A 13,264-nucleotide genomic window follows, 5' to 3' on the forward strand; every position below is an offset into this window, starting at 1 on the left:
GCAACGCTACGCAAGCATGTGGGGAGGGATCGCGCTACCGTGTCTAGCTGAGCGCTGTAGTATGCAATTGGCCTGCTGGCATCACCGTGTTTTTGTGTTAGTACACCTGCTGCGCACCCAGCACTTTCTGTTCCGTATAGTTCAAAGGGTTTCCCATAGTCTGGCATACCTAGTGCTGGTGCCTGCGTTAGGCACTGTTTGAGTCTCTCAAATGCTGTTTCAGATTCGTCTGTATGCGAAATCCGATCAGGTTTGTTTGAAGAGACCATTTCCTGCAAAGGTAGCGCCAATATGGAAAACCCTGGGATCCAATTACGGCAATACCCACACATTCCTAAAAACGTCCTGATCTGTTGCTGGGTTTGTGGCAGTGTCATGTCTCTAATGGCTTGGATTCTATCAGCGGTCAGGTGTCTCAGTCCTTGTGTTAGACAGTGTCCCAAATATTTTACCTTAGCTTGGCATAATTGCAACTTGTCTTTGGAAACCTTGTGACCTGTGTCTGAAAGATGAAACAGGAGCTGTTTCGTATCCTTCAGAGATGCTTCCAGTGAATCTGAACACAGTAATAAATCGTCCACATACTGTATCAATACTGATCCACTGTCTGGTTGGAAAGACTGTAAACAATCATGCAAAGCCTGAGAAAATATACTTGGACTGTCTATGAAACCTTGGGGTAACCGAGTCCACGTGTATTGGACTCCTCTGTATGTGAATGCAAACAAATATTGGCTGTCAGGGTGCAGAGGTACCGAAAAGAAAGCGGAGCAGAGGTCAATAACAGTGAAAAATTTGGCAGTGGGAGGAATTTGCATTAGGATGACAGCTGGATTAGGCACTACGGGGAACTGACTCTCAACTATTTTGTTAATCCCCCTTAGATCCTGCACTAGCCTGTAACCCCTCCCCCCACTCTTTTTAACAGGGAAGATGGGACTATTTGCTGTGCTGGACGTTCTTACTAGAATGCCCTGTTGTAGCAAGCGCTCTATTACGGGAAAAACTCCTAACTCCACCTCTGGCTTCAGAGGATACTGTGGGATTTTTGGAGCTATCCTACCATCTTTTACTTGCACAACTACTGGAGCTACGTTTGCCATTAATCCAGTGCCCGGACGAGCCCCCAATTGACAATGCTAAATTCCTTGTCGTATAAACAACCCTTTATGAAGCTAAGAACACTGTACGCTGTTTACTTAAGAAGTACCGTAATGGTACGCTATTGACGTAGCGATCGCTCAGCCGTAGGCGAGACGCTCAAGCGTCACGTTCGCTCGCGGCCCAGTGATCACAGGACACGTTATTGGCTATGTCTAGGGGAATGATTCGCTATGGCGTAGCTTACGCTCGAGACCACGAGGAGGTCACCAGCGATGCAGACGCTCACAACACTATACCTTTATGTTAAAACCTTATACCAATGAAATACACTGAATACCTTAATGTGAGTACAGGGTGTAAATGCAACCTTGTGTAACCTGACTAACTACAAAGCTGCTTGAGCGTCACCAACGCTCAAGTGAACACTTAACACTATAGAAAATACACAGATACTGGTTTAGGTTCCAAAGCCTATTAACTGTATTATATCTAATATACTTGTAAAAGGGGATAACAGTACAAATGATACACTACAATATAACAAGGACTTCCTAACCACAGAACTAAACAATAAATACAAAAAGACAATACTACACTGACCTAAATGCAATACAGTACAATACTATAATACTATGAGAGATATAAGAGAAAAGAAGAGAGAGAGAGATAGAGAGAGAGAGAGAAATTGGCTCACAGAAAGACAATGATTACGGAGAGAAACTTACGCACAAAGGGTATGATCGCCTGCGCCTCGATATCCAGCTCCCGGCTATCAGCAGATAACCGTTGATGAGAGAGTGAGAGCTGGATGTGGTCGGCCTGCCTATTTATACCCCACACACAATGCAATCTCATGGTCCTACAATCCCATTGTCCATTGGCCAAAGGAATTCGGCCCTGCATCATAACAAAAGGTCATAGGGTGATTCATACAGGTGGGCTGTGACGATTTCCAACAGCTCAGGTGGGTGGGAAACTGGGTTTCCCGCCGCATACCTGAGTATGAGTAAATAATAGAAATGGACATAAACTTCTTATGTCCATAACTATTCGCACGAGCGATTAATACGCTCCAAACCAACACCGGAATATTGCTAATTAAATACTCTTCCGATGGGTACCAAACACTGCTGTATGATTCCTGTTAGACCCTTCGTACGATATAAAGAGGGATTCCTCAGCTCTGGGACATTGTATTTTAACCAAACTTTCAGAATCTATCAAAGGGACCATGATCTATAAACTACATTAATTGTGAAAATATGTAACGAATGAGTCGCACGCTACGACTACGTAAACTCTACCGTAAATGCGCATACCGCGCCTGCGAGTGTACGCTATTGCGGGTATGCGCCTCCACGGGAGAGCGTACGCACGCGCAGCGCGGACCAGTGTGCGGTGCAAATATGGCAACGTGCATTGAGACATTTTTCTGACTTTGACACAGGGCACGGGAGTATACAGCGCCGCTGGGAGTGATGAAGCTGCAGTAAAGATGTCTATTAGACCTAGCCTGCTGCAGCCCTTGTAGATTCTCATAAAACAAGTTCTTCTTTTCTTGTCAAAATTAATAGCTAAGAATAGGCTGCCTGAGGCAGGCCCCTGTTAAGTGGCCTGCTACTGAAGGCACCAACTACAAACTGAGCTCCCTGTTCATGGAAGCGGGGTTATAGAGGAGGATGCGCTGAGCATCTTGGGAACAGTCAAAAGCTTTGAGCCGGTTGGTGCCTCAGATCAAGATCCTACTCTACACCCCAATGTGAATCCTTGTGGAGTCCAGTGTACCCCACAGAAGAAATTAATGTGTCACACCCATTGGCAGCAACCTTAGAATAGCTGCTGACGGGCACAATTGAGAAAGGAAGGGGGGGGGGGACATTTGAATCCAGCACATAGATGCAATTCAAATATGTAATTTGTACCTTCCTATTTTAAAATATAATGGATGAACCTCACCCTGTGAGAACAATCTTCATGATCAAGAGATCTCATATGCAAAATAAGTATGAGTTGGGATAGGGCTGGGGAGGGTGGCTGCTCGGGCAGCCCCTCCCCCGTCAAGTTAAGGAGATTCAACTGAGGACGCACAAGGGAACTCTCGTCTTGGGACAACAACTGCAGGGAGACCACATCTGTTCAGATGAACATGGGAGGGTGGAAGGCTGCCTAATATTGAAGCACCATCAAATATCAAACCATATGCAACAACTAGTGCAAGCATTCCTGGGGGAAGGTCTGCAGAAGACGGATTTGCATACGGTGATGTCATCCAAGATGTGGGCCAAAGTTGGCTGGAACCCTCATCTGCATATGAAAAGAGAAAAGGGGCATGCAGGGCATGGCGGCCTTTTGCGGTGCTTGGATGACCCCTAGTTCGCATTAAACACCCCCACCCTCCTTTGGTGTGGGGCTCATGTTGGCCATGCCCCATCCCCTGAAGCATTCAAGCTGATTTCTTGCAGCAGCTGGGCACTGTAACAGCTCCAGAGCTGTTCTGTAAGGCAAGTAAAAGGGTGTGGGCCCTGCAGCACCACCTGTAGTTCGCATTGTGCGTTGGAAGGCACAAAGTAAGCAGACGGGAGGAGAAGTCAGGATAGTGCGCAAGGGCATCCTTTTCTCTTAGTCCGTAGAGGATGCTGGGGTCACATTAAGAACCATGGGGTATAGACGGGATCCGCAAGAGACATGGGCACTTTAAGACTTTCAAAGGGTGTGAACTGGCTCCTCCCTCTATGCCCCTCCTCCAGACTCCAGTTATAGGAACTGTGCCCAGGGAGACGGACATTTCGAGGAAAGGATTTATTGTTAAACTAAGGTGAGCATCTTACCAGCTCACACCTTAAGCATGCCGCAGAACGTGGCATTCAACAGAACACAAGCCAACGGCATGAACAATTGCAGCAAAAAGCTGACCAGAACCATAACATAACATGTGTATAACCACAAGTAATAACTGCAGACACAGTATGGACTGGGACGGGTGCCCAGCATCCTCTACGGACTAAGAGAAAAGGATTTACCGGTAGGTATTAAAATCCTATTTTCTCATACGACCTAGAGGATGCTGGGGTCACATTAAGAACCATGGGGTTATACCAAAGCTCTTGAACGGGTGGGAGAGTGCGTACGACTCTGCAGCACCGAATGACCCAACTTGAGGTTATCATCAGCCAAGGTATCAAACTTGTAAAACTTAGCAAAAGTGTTTACTAAATAGCTGCTCTGCAAAGTTGCAATGCCGAGACTCCCCGACCAGCTGCCCAGGATGAACCCACCTTTCTAGTAGAATGGGTCTTCACCTAATTCAGTAACGGCAATCCTGCCGTGGAATGAGCATGCTGAATCTTACCACAGATCCAGCGCATAATGGTCTGCATGGAAGCAGGACACCCAATCCTGTTGGGAGCATACAGGACAAACAGAGCCTCTGTTTTCCTAATCTGAACCGTTCTGGTGACATAAATTTTCAAAGTTCTGACCACAGCCAGAGACTTTGACTCAACGAAGGTGTCAGTGGCCAAAGGCACCATGTGGAAAGATGAACCACCTTCGGCAGAAATTGTTGACGTGTCCTCAATTCTGCTCTATCTTCATGAAAGATCAAATAAAGGCTCTTGTGATACTGCATGGTTTGTACTGTTTTCCATGTGCTCCCAGATCTTTCAAGCAAGTAGCATGGTCAAGAAAGTTCTGTTTGAAAAGAAACAACATTTACTGTCATTGTTATAGAATTTGGGAGAAAAAACAAGAAGAAATCTGCACTGTTGACGCACTGGACAGAATGAATGAATCATAAAATATAACCTTTATTAAGTATGTATTAAAATTGGATAAATATTAATATTATTATCCCAAACTGCAGTGAAACATAAAGGTTAAAATCACAGAACTAACATACATGTGCATAAGAAGAATAAAGAGATGTGAAAAAAAGGTTTAAAAAGCGTGTCCGTGTGTGATTATTTTTGAAGGCACAACCCTGGCGGGGTTGTTTATATAGATATATATGTTGCTAATAATCACTTTCTAGCGTAATGTTATTAAATAGCTGTTAGTATCTATGTCGTCAGGTACCACTGGGTCGTATCCTATATACTCCCTTCACTCAATAGGGGTTACCTCCCGGGAAGCCATCCCCATTGGCGAATTTGTGGGGGTGATTGAGTATAACCGGTAAGCTAACCTCCAATTTGTGGGGTGCTTAGGTAGATGGGGATCACTTATTTCTCTGTGTCCCCTAAGACTATATTCCTAAATTCAATACCACAGGGGGATAGCTTTCTATATCGGATAAGGAATCACTTGATAGGGAAATCTCTATGCATCATGGAAAGATCATATTTATTAATATCCAAACTAAAAAAATGATGAATAGCTTTAATTTAGCTGTTTAGATATAGTTAATTGGCGAGATATACCAACAGGTGCGGTTGCCTTAAGGAATATGGCAATTCCAATATAAATAGCAGCCCTCCTTCATATAATCAGCCAGATCTTATTAAATCTGGTCCAGATATAGCCGTTCAGATATACTTAATTGACAACATATATCAATCGGTGGGGTTGCCTTAAGGAATATAGCAATTCCAATTCTCATATAAATAGCAACCTTCCTTCATATATTCAGCCAGATCTTATTTAATCTGATCTAGGCGTAGGCAATAATGCTTTCCTTAGAGGTATAGCCACCTCAATTCTTATTAGGAAGCAAAGTGTCTGTCATAATGGTTTATCCAATTCATCTAAGAAATAATATATTCCATGTGTCAGAGATTCATTACTCTCTATTTACACTGTTAAAGAGTTAATTCTTATTATGTTACAGTGTAATGAAATTATCATATAGGGAGATGTGGCAATTCCATGTGCTATATATATAATAACCCTTAGTGGTCCAGATTCCACAATGAGGAATTTTCTTATAAACCGCTGAAACACACAGCTGTTTGACTGACTTCCAAATATATCTATCTCACTTTGTAACAGTCTTATGATAGAGAAACTGTTACATATTCGGTCACTTAGTTATCTAAAGGTAAACAGACTCAGTGTGAGGGTAATATAATATATCAAATGCGCTGTCAATAATCGTGGTAACTGGTGTAATAATGTGGTATATTGAGTATGCTAGTAAGGCATATAACTGCTCTCCAGCCTTTAAGTGTTACCAATCAATTTGTTACACTGTAAAGGATTTATGGTGTCCTGTTAGGACATGCAGCTGCTAGGCTGACTCAAAGATTTATCCATTTGTAACAATTATGTAACAGTTATATACATGTTACTGGTATTACATAGAAATAGTATGACACAGGCCAGCAGTCCCATGTGTCTAGATTCCACAATAGGAGATTTTCTTTGTCTTATAAACTGCTGGAACACACAGCTGCTAGACTGACTTCAAATATATATATTACTTTGTAACAGTCTTATAGTAAAGAGACTGTTACACACTGTCATTTAGTTATCTCAAGGTTAGCAGATTCTGTGTGAGGATAGTGTTCTGTTAGAACATGCAGCTGCTAGGCTGACTCATAGAAAATGTATCCATTTGTAACAAATGACACATACAGCATTAAATTAATATCTATAGCAGCCCATGTGACATCTCTACTCTTATCATAATTGTCTGGTTATTGCCAATCTGGACAGCAGGAGTGATATATATTCACTAGTCCCAATATCCCATCATATAAATATACCCACACTGATATACTTTCTTATCAAGAGTTATTAGTAGCTATCTGTATGCACTTTAGACATTGTATCTGCTAAGTGACATCATATCTAGTGTATTCCTTTCTTATAGCTCAGCTTCTATTCCCTATTAGTGGAGACTAACAGCTAACATCATAATCATATATTTTTGTTTTATAACATTTCACATGAGTCAAATACACGCGGACACGCCGTGCCCTACACGTGTGTTTCACTGCATCTATGGCAACTTACATTAAAGCTAACAAGAAAGCACACTCGTTCTGTCTTTAAACTGATAAAAGAAACCCCAATAATATGGGGCATGCAAAAATTGAGATAAAACTCAGTTTTGCTCCTCTCCACGGAAATCTTTAATAAAAGGCGAAATATTTGTTAGTTCTGAAGAGAAACCAGAGCATGACCAAGATTCCACCTGTCGCCTGAGTGCCATGCCAGCAGTTCTCATTGAGCTCAAAGTGAGCACCCAATTTGAAAGAAAGATAGCAGATTTCTCACCAGGCTTCCCCTAGCTATAAACATGGTTTGTACTCTTTTCCATGTGTTCCCAGATCTTTCAAGCAATTAGTATAGTCAAGAAAGTTCTGTTTGAAAAGAAACAAACATTTACTGTCATTTCTATGCAAATGAGCTTACATTAAAGCACACTCGTTCTATCTTTAAACAGATAAAATAAAACCCCAATAAGATGGGGAATGCAAAATTTGAGATAAAACTCAGTTTTGCTCCTCTCCACGGAAATCTTTAGTAAAAGGCGAAAGATTTGTTCGTTCTGAAGAGAAACCAGAGCATGACCAAGATCCCACCTGTCGCCTGAGTGCCATGCCAGCAGTCCTCATTCAGCTCAAAGTGAGCACCCAATTTGAAAGAAAGAAAGCAGATTTCTCACCAGGCTTCCCCTTGCTATAAGCATGGTTTGTACTCTTTTCCATGTGCTCCCAGATCTTTCAAGCAAGTAGCATGGTCAAGAAAGTTCTGTTTGAAAAGAAACAGACATTTACTGTCATTGTTATACAAATAAACTTACATTAAAGCCAACAAGAAAGCACACTCATTCTGTCCTTAAACTGATAAAAGAAACCCCAATAATATGGGGCATGCAAAAATTGAGATAAAACTCAGTTTTGCTCCTCTCCACGGAAATCTTTAATAAATGGCGAAAGATTTGTTCATTCTGAAGAGAAACCAGAGCATGACCAAGATTCCACCTGTCGCCTGAGTGCCATGCCAGCAGTCCTCATTCAGATCAAAGTGAGCGCCCAATTTGAAAGAAAGCAGATTTCTCACCTGGCTTCTCCTTGCTATAAGCATGGTTTGTACTGTATTCCATGTGCTCCCAGATCTTTCAAGCAAGTAGCATGGTCAAGAAAGTTCTGTTTGAAAAGAAACAAACATTTACTGTAATTTCTATGCAAATGAGCTTTCATTAAAGCACACTCATTCTATCTTTAAACCGATAAAAGAAAATCCAAAAAGATGGGGCATGCAAAAATTGAGGTAAAACTCAGTTTTGCTCCTCTCCACGGAAATCTTTAGTAAAAGGCGAAAGATTTGTTCGTTCTGAAGAGAAGCCAGAGCATGACCAAGATTTTCATCTGAAAATATGTGTTCTCCCTGCAGTTGTTGTCCCCAGATGAGAGTTCCCTTGTGCTGCCTCAGTTGAATCTCCTTTACTTGACAGAGATGTGCCTGAGCAGCGGCCCTCCCCAGCCCTATCCCAAATCATACTTATTTTGCATAGGAGATACCATGGTCATGAAGATTGTTCTCCCAGGGTGAGGTTCATTCATTGCATTCTGGGTATGCTGACCCCTGTGATTTCCCCAATGTGGGAAACTCGACTGCATTATTTGTGGTAGTGGGGGACTGTGTTTGTGCTTTCCTCTGGTCAGCTCTGGTAAAAGTCAGATTTCTTTGTCTCAGATCTTCCTCTAGCCTTGTTCTTATTTCGAGAGTTCCCTTGTGCTGCCTCAGTTGGATCTCCTTCACTTGACAGGGGGTGCCCGAGCAGCAATCCTCCACAGCTCTAGCCCAACTCCTACTTACCTGCCAGGTGAGATACTATGATCTTCACTGTTAGGGCAATCAGGATGTGGAATTCCCTGCCAGGGAAGGTGGTAATGGCGGACTCTGTAATTGGATTTAAAAAAGGAATGGATACATTTCTGAATGAAAAAGCTATCTAAGGTTATAATACTTAAAATATCAACATGGTTAATCCGGGGGTAACATGAGTTATAGTAGCTAACTAGTCATAAAACATTATTCAGCAAGTATGTAGAATCATCACAACTTAAAACAGGTTGAACACGATGGGCAATTTGCCTCTATTCAACCTCAAAAACTATGTTACTATATGTTACTATATTACTATGTTACTGTAGTATACAGAAAACCAAAATGCAATGAACAGTGATAGTGAGCACTGATGAGGATACTAGAACTGACACTGAGCAGCAAGATGCAGCACTGGACTATTAGTAATGTACTGTAGTATGCTGAGCACCACAATGCAGCACAAGACAATGAGCAGTGATACTGAGCACTGATGAGGATACTACTGAGAACTGACACTGAGCAGGAGAGACACACTACTAGTATTACTGAGCAGCAATAAGTAACCACTGATACTGAGCACTGATATTGAGATTTCCACTGAGAGAACATAGCCACGTCCATTCCGCTCTCTCTTCAATGCACGAGTAAAAATGGCGGCAACGCGCAGCTCTTTATATGGAATCCGAATCTCGCGAGAATCCGACAGCGGGATGATGACATTTTCCCTTGTTCAGGTTTTGCGAGTCAGGCGGGAACAACCGAGCCTGCCTCGGACCAGTGTAAACAACGTGGAGTTCGTGGGGAATTCGGTTCTCGGAGAACCGAACCCGCTCCTCTCTACCTTATACCAATCAATTTTTTTATTTTCAATCTAAGCCCCTGCAGTTTTCTGTAAGCATCTGCTTCGCTATGATGATCAACAAGTCACAAGGGCAAACACTCAGGGCTTGAGGCGTAGATCTTAGGACCAGCTGCTACAAGCATGGCAGAGGTGTCACTATCACTGGTGACACCCAGAGAGGTGGCGAGGGAGATTGTAATGCAGTGCGCGCAGATAAGCAGCGCAATGGTAAAAAGGAGGCATGGTTTCATAGGTAGGGGCGTGGCCTGGTGGCCTGAATCTACATTTTGTTGCTCCGGGTGTCCCGGGGGTTGGGGGCTGCACCCGGGGACTAGTGTGTGAGCGGTGCTGGCTCCTGCACAGTGAAAGGGCATGGCCACCCAGCATGACGCCTCCCTTCTTGACCATGCTGTAATTGCAGTCGCACTGCAGTTCAGCGTGATCATAAAAAATGGTGTAGCCTCCTGCTGGTGCAGACTGTATGTGCGGGCAGGAAGCCGCCACCATTTTTGTGATCACAGCGGCTGAATGTGATGTCATACAGCCGCTGTGACCACGCCCCCTGTGTCTACTCCGTTGCAGACCCCATTTTGAAGCCTTGCCCCCGCACCGCTCCATCCCTGACTTGGAAATGGAGTGTTGCTGACCCACCTATCCCCCCCCGCCCCGATTGACAGGCAGAGGTGATCGCATTCTCTGCGGGGTGCCGCAGAAAATGCAGGCACATGCGTATGCTCTTAGCAATTTTTGCAGTTGGATCGCTTATTGTGATTGCAATCCAACCTGAATCAGGCCCTATTACCTATCACAATGCGCTGCGGGCAGTACAAAATTGGGTTAATATAGGAGAAAAACCCCCAGACCTGTGCTCCTTAACTGTACCTGGTGGCTAGTGCAGCGGCTGCCCAGTAATCAGTGTCCACGCCAGTGCGCACACGGTCCACCCCCTACGGCCACGCTCCCCTTCATCAGCGGCCTCGTGATCCGGAAGGGTGGTGTGTGTGTGACTGACCTTAGGATGAAACCGGACCCTCCGCTGCAGTGACCCAGCAACCAGGGCACGGGAGTATACAGCACCGCTGGGAGTGATGAAGCTGCAGTAAAGATGTCTATTAGACCTAGCCTGCTGCAGCCCTTGTAGATTCTCATAAAACAAGTTCTTCTTTTCTTGTCAAAATTTATAGCTAAGAATAGGCTGCCTGAGGCAGGCCCCTGTTAAGTGGCCTGCTACTGAAGGCACCAACTACAAACTGAGCTCCCTGTTCATGGAAGCGGGGTTATAGAGGAGAATGCACTGAGCATCTTGGGAACAGTCAAAAGCTTTGAGCCGGTTGGTGCCTCAGATCAAGATCCTACTCTACACCCCAATGTGAATCCTTGTGGAGTCCAGTGTACCCCACAGAAGAAATTAATGTGTCACACCCATTGGCAGCAACCTTAGAATAGCTGCTGACGGGCACAATTGAGAAAGGAAGGGGGGGGGGGGACATTTGAATCCAGCACATAAATGCAATTCAAATATGTAATTTGTACCTTCCTATTTTAAAATATAATGGATGAACCTCACCCTGTGAGAACAATCTTCATGATCAAGAGATCTCATATGCAAAATAAGTATGAGTTGGGATAGGGCTGGGGAGGGTGGCTGCTCGGGCAGCCCCTCCCCCGTCAAGTTAAGGAGATTCAACTGAGGAAGCACAAGGGAACTCTCGTCTTGGGACAACAACTGCAGGGAGACCACATCTTTTCAGATGAACATGGGAGGGCGGAAGGCTGCCTAATACTGAAGCACCATCAAATATCAAACCATATGCAACATCTAGTACAAGCCTTCCTGGGGGAAGGTCTGCAGCAGACGGATTTGCATACAGTGATGTTATTCAAGCAGTGGGCCAAAGTTGGCTGGAACCCTCATCTGCATATGAAAAGAGAAAAGGGGCGTGCAGGGCATGGCGGCCTTTTGCAGTGCTTGGATGACCCCTAGTTCTCATTAAACACCCCCACCCTCCTTTGGTGTGGGGCTCACGTTGGCCATGCCCCATCCCCTGAAGCATTCAAGCTGATTTCTTGCAGCAGCTGGGCACTGTAACAGCTCCAGAGCTGTTCTGTAAGGCAAGTAAAAGGGTGTGGGCCCTGCAGCACCACCTGTAGTTTGCATTGTGCGTTGGAAGGCACAAAGTAAGCAGACGGGAGGAGAAGTCAGGATAGTGCGCAAGGGCATCCTTTTCTCTTAGTCCGTAGAGGATGCTGGGGTCACATTAAGAACCATGGGGTATAGACGGGATCCGCAAGAGACATGGGCACTTTAAGACTATCAAAGGGTGTGAACTGGCTCCTCCCTCTATGCCCCTCCTCCAGACTCCAGTTATAGGAACTGTGCCCATGGAGACGGACATTTCGAGGAAAGGATTTATTGTTAAACTAAGGTGAGCATCTTACCAGCTCACACCTTAAGCATGCCGCAGAACGTGGCATTCAACAGAACACAAGCCAACGGCATGAATAATTGCAGCAAAAAGCTGACCAGAACCATAACACAACATGTGTATAACCACAAGTAATAACTGCAGACACAGTATGGACTGGGACGGGTGCCCAGCATCCTCTACAGACTAAGAGAAAAGGATTTACCGGTAGGTATTAAAATCCTATTTTCTCATACGACCTAGAGGATGCTGGGGTCACATTAAGAACCATGGGGTTATACCAAAGCTCTTGAACGGGTGGAAGAGTGCGTACGACTCTGCAGCACCGAATGACCCAACTTGAGGTTATCATCGGCCAAGGTATCAAACTTGTAAAACTTAGCAAAAGTGTTTACTAAATAGCTGCTCGGCAAAGTTGCAATGCCGAGACTCCCCGACCAGCTGCCCAGGATGAACCCACCTTTCTAGTAGAATGGGTCTTCACCTAATTCAGTAACGGCAATCCTGCCATGGAATGAGCATGCTGAATCTTACCACAGATCCAGCGCATAATGGTCTACATGGAAGCAGGACACCCAATCCTGTTGGGAGCATACAGGACAAACAGAGCCTCTGTTTTCCTAATCTGAACCGTTCTGGTGACATAAATTTTCAAAGTTCTGACCACAGCCAGAGACTTTGACTCAACGAAGGTGTCAGTGGCCAAAGGCACCATGTGGAAAGATGAACCACCTTCGGCAGAAATTGTTGACGTGTCCTCAATTCTGCTCTATCTTCATGAAAGATCAAATAAAGGCTCTTGTGATACTGCATGGTTTGTACTGTTTTCCATGTGCTCCCAGATCTTTCAAGCAAGTAGCATGGTCAAGAAAGTTCTGTTTGAAAAGAAACAAACATTTACTGTCATTGTTATGCAAATAAACTTACATTAAAGCTAACCAGAAAGCACACTCGTTCTGTCTTTAAACTGATAAAAGAAACCCCAATAATATGGGCATACCTCCCAACTTTGTCGGCTCGCAAAGAGGGACACACGCGCGGCGAAGTCGCACGCGCTCCCAAAAAGGGCGTGGCCTAAGTAAAAAGGGGCATGGCTTCGCGGGAGGACCCGCGATCG

The 13,264-nt window shown here is 44.4% G+C and overlaps 5 non-coding genes across 5 annotated transcripts; 1 reads left to right on the forward strand and 4 right to left on the reverse strand.

Moving 5' to 3' along the window:
* Positions 1-7,107: 7,107 nt before the first annotated feature.
* Positions 7,108-7,223, reverse strand: LOC135044772 (U5 spliceosomal RNA). Its single transcript, XR_010237311.1, has one exon. It is a non-coding gene; the product is annotated as a U5 spliceosomal RNA (small nuclear RNA).
* A 275-nt stretch (positions 7,224-7,498) lies between these two features.
* LOC135044666 (U5 spliceosomal RNA) lies at positions 7,499-7,614 on the reverse strand. The gene has a single exon (XR_010237207.1). It is a non-coding gene; the product is annotated as a U5 spliceosomal RNA (small nuclear RNA).
* Positions 7,615-7,900: 286 nt separating this feature from the next.
* LOC135044761 (U5 spliceosomal RNA) lies at positions 7,901-8,016 on the reverse strand. The gene has a single exon (XR_010237301.1). It is a non-coding gene; the product is annotated as a U5 spliceosomal RNA (small nuclear RNA).
* Positions 8,017-8,286: 270 nt separating this feature from the next.
* Positions 8,287-8,402, reverse strand: LOC135044693 (U5 spliceosomal RNA). Its single transcript, XR_010237234.1, has one exon. It is a non-coding gene; the product is annotated as a U5 spliceosomal RNA (small nuclear RNA).
* Positions 8,403-8,546: 144 nt separating this feature from the next.
* LOC135044656 (U1 spliceosomal RNA) lies at positions 8,547-8,709 on the forward strand. The gene has a single exon (XR_010237197.1). It is a non-coding gene; the product is annotated as a U1 spliceosomal RNA (small nuclear RNA).
* Positions 8,710-13,264: the final 4,555 nt, after the last annotated feature.

Source organism: Pseudophryne corroboree, unplaced genomic scaffold (genome assembly GCF_028390025.1).
Source record: "Pseudophryne corroboree isolate aPseCor3 unplaced genomic scaffold, aPseCor3.hap2 scaffold_90, whole genome shotgun sequence".
NCBI classification, from domain to species: Eukaryota; Metazoa; Chordata; class Amphibia; order Anura; family Myobatrachidae; genus Pseudophryne; species Pseudophryne corroboree.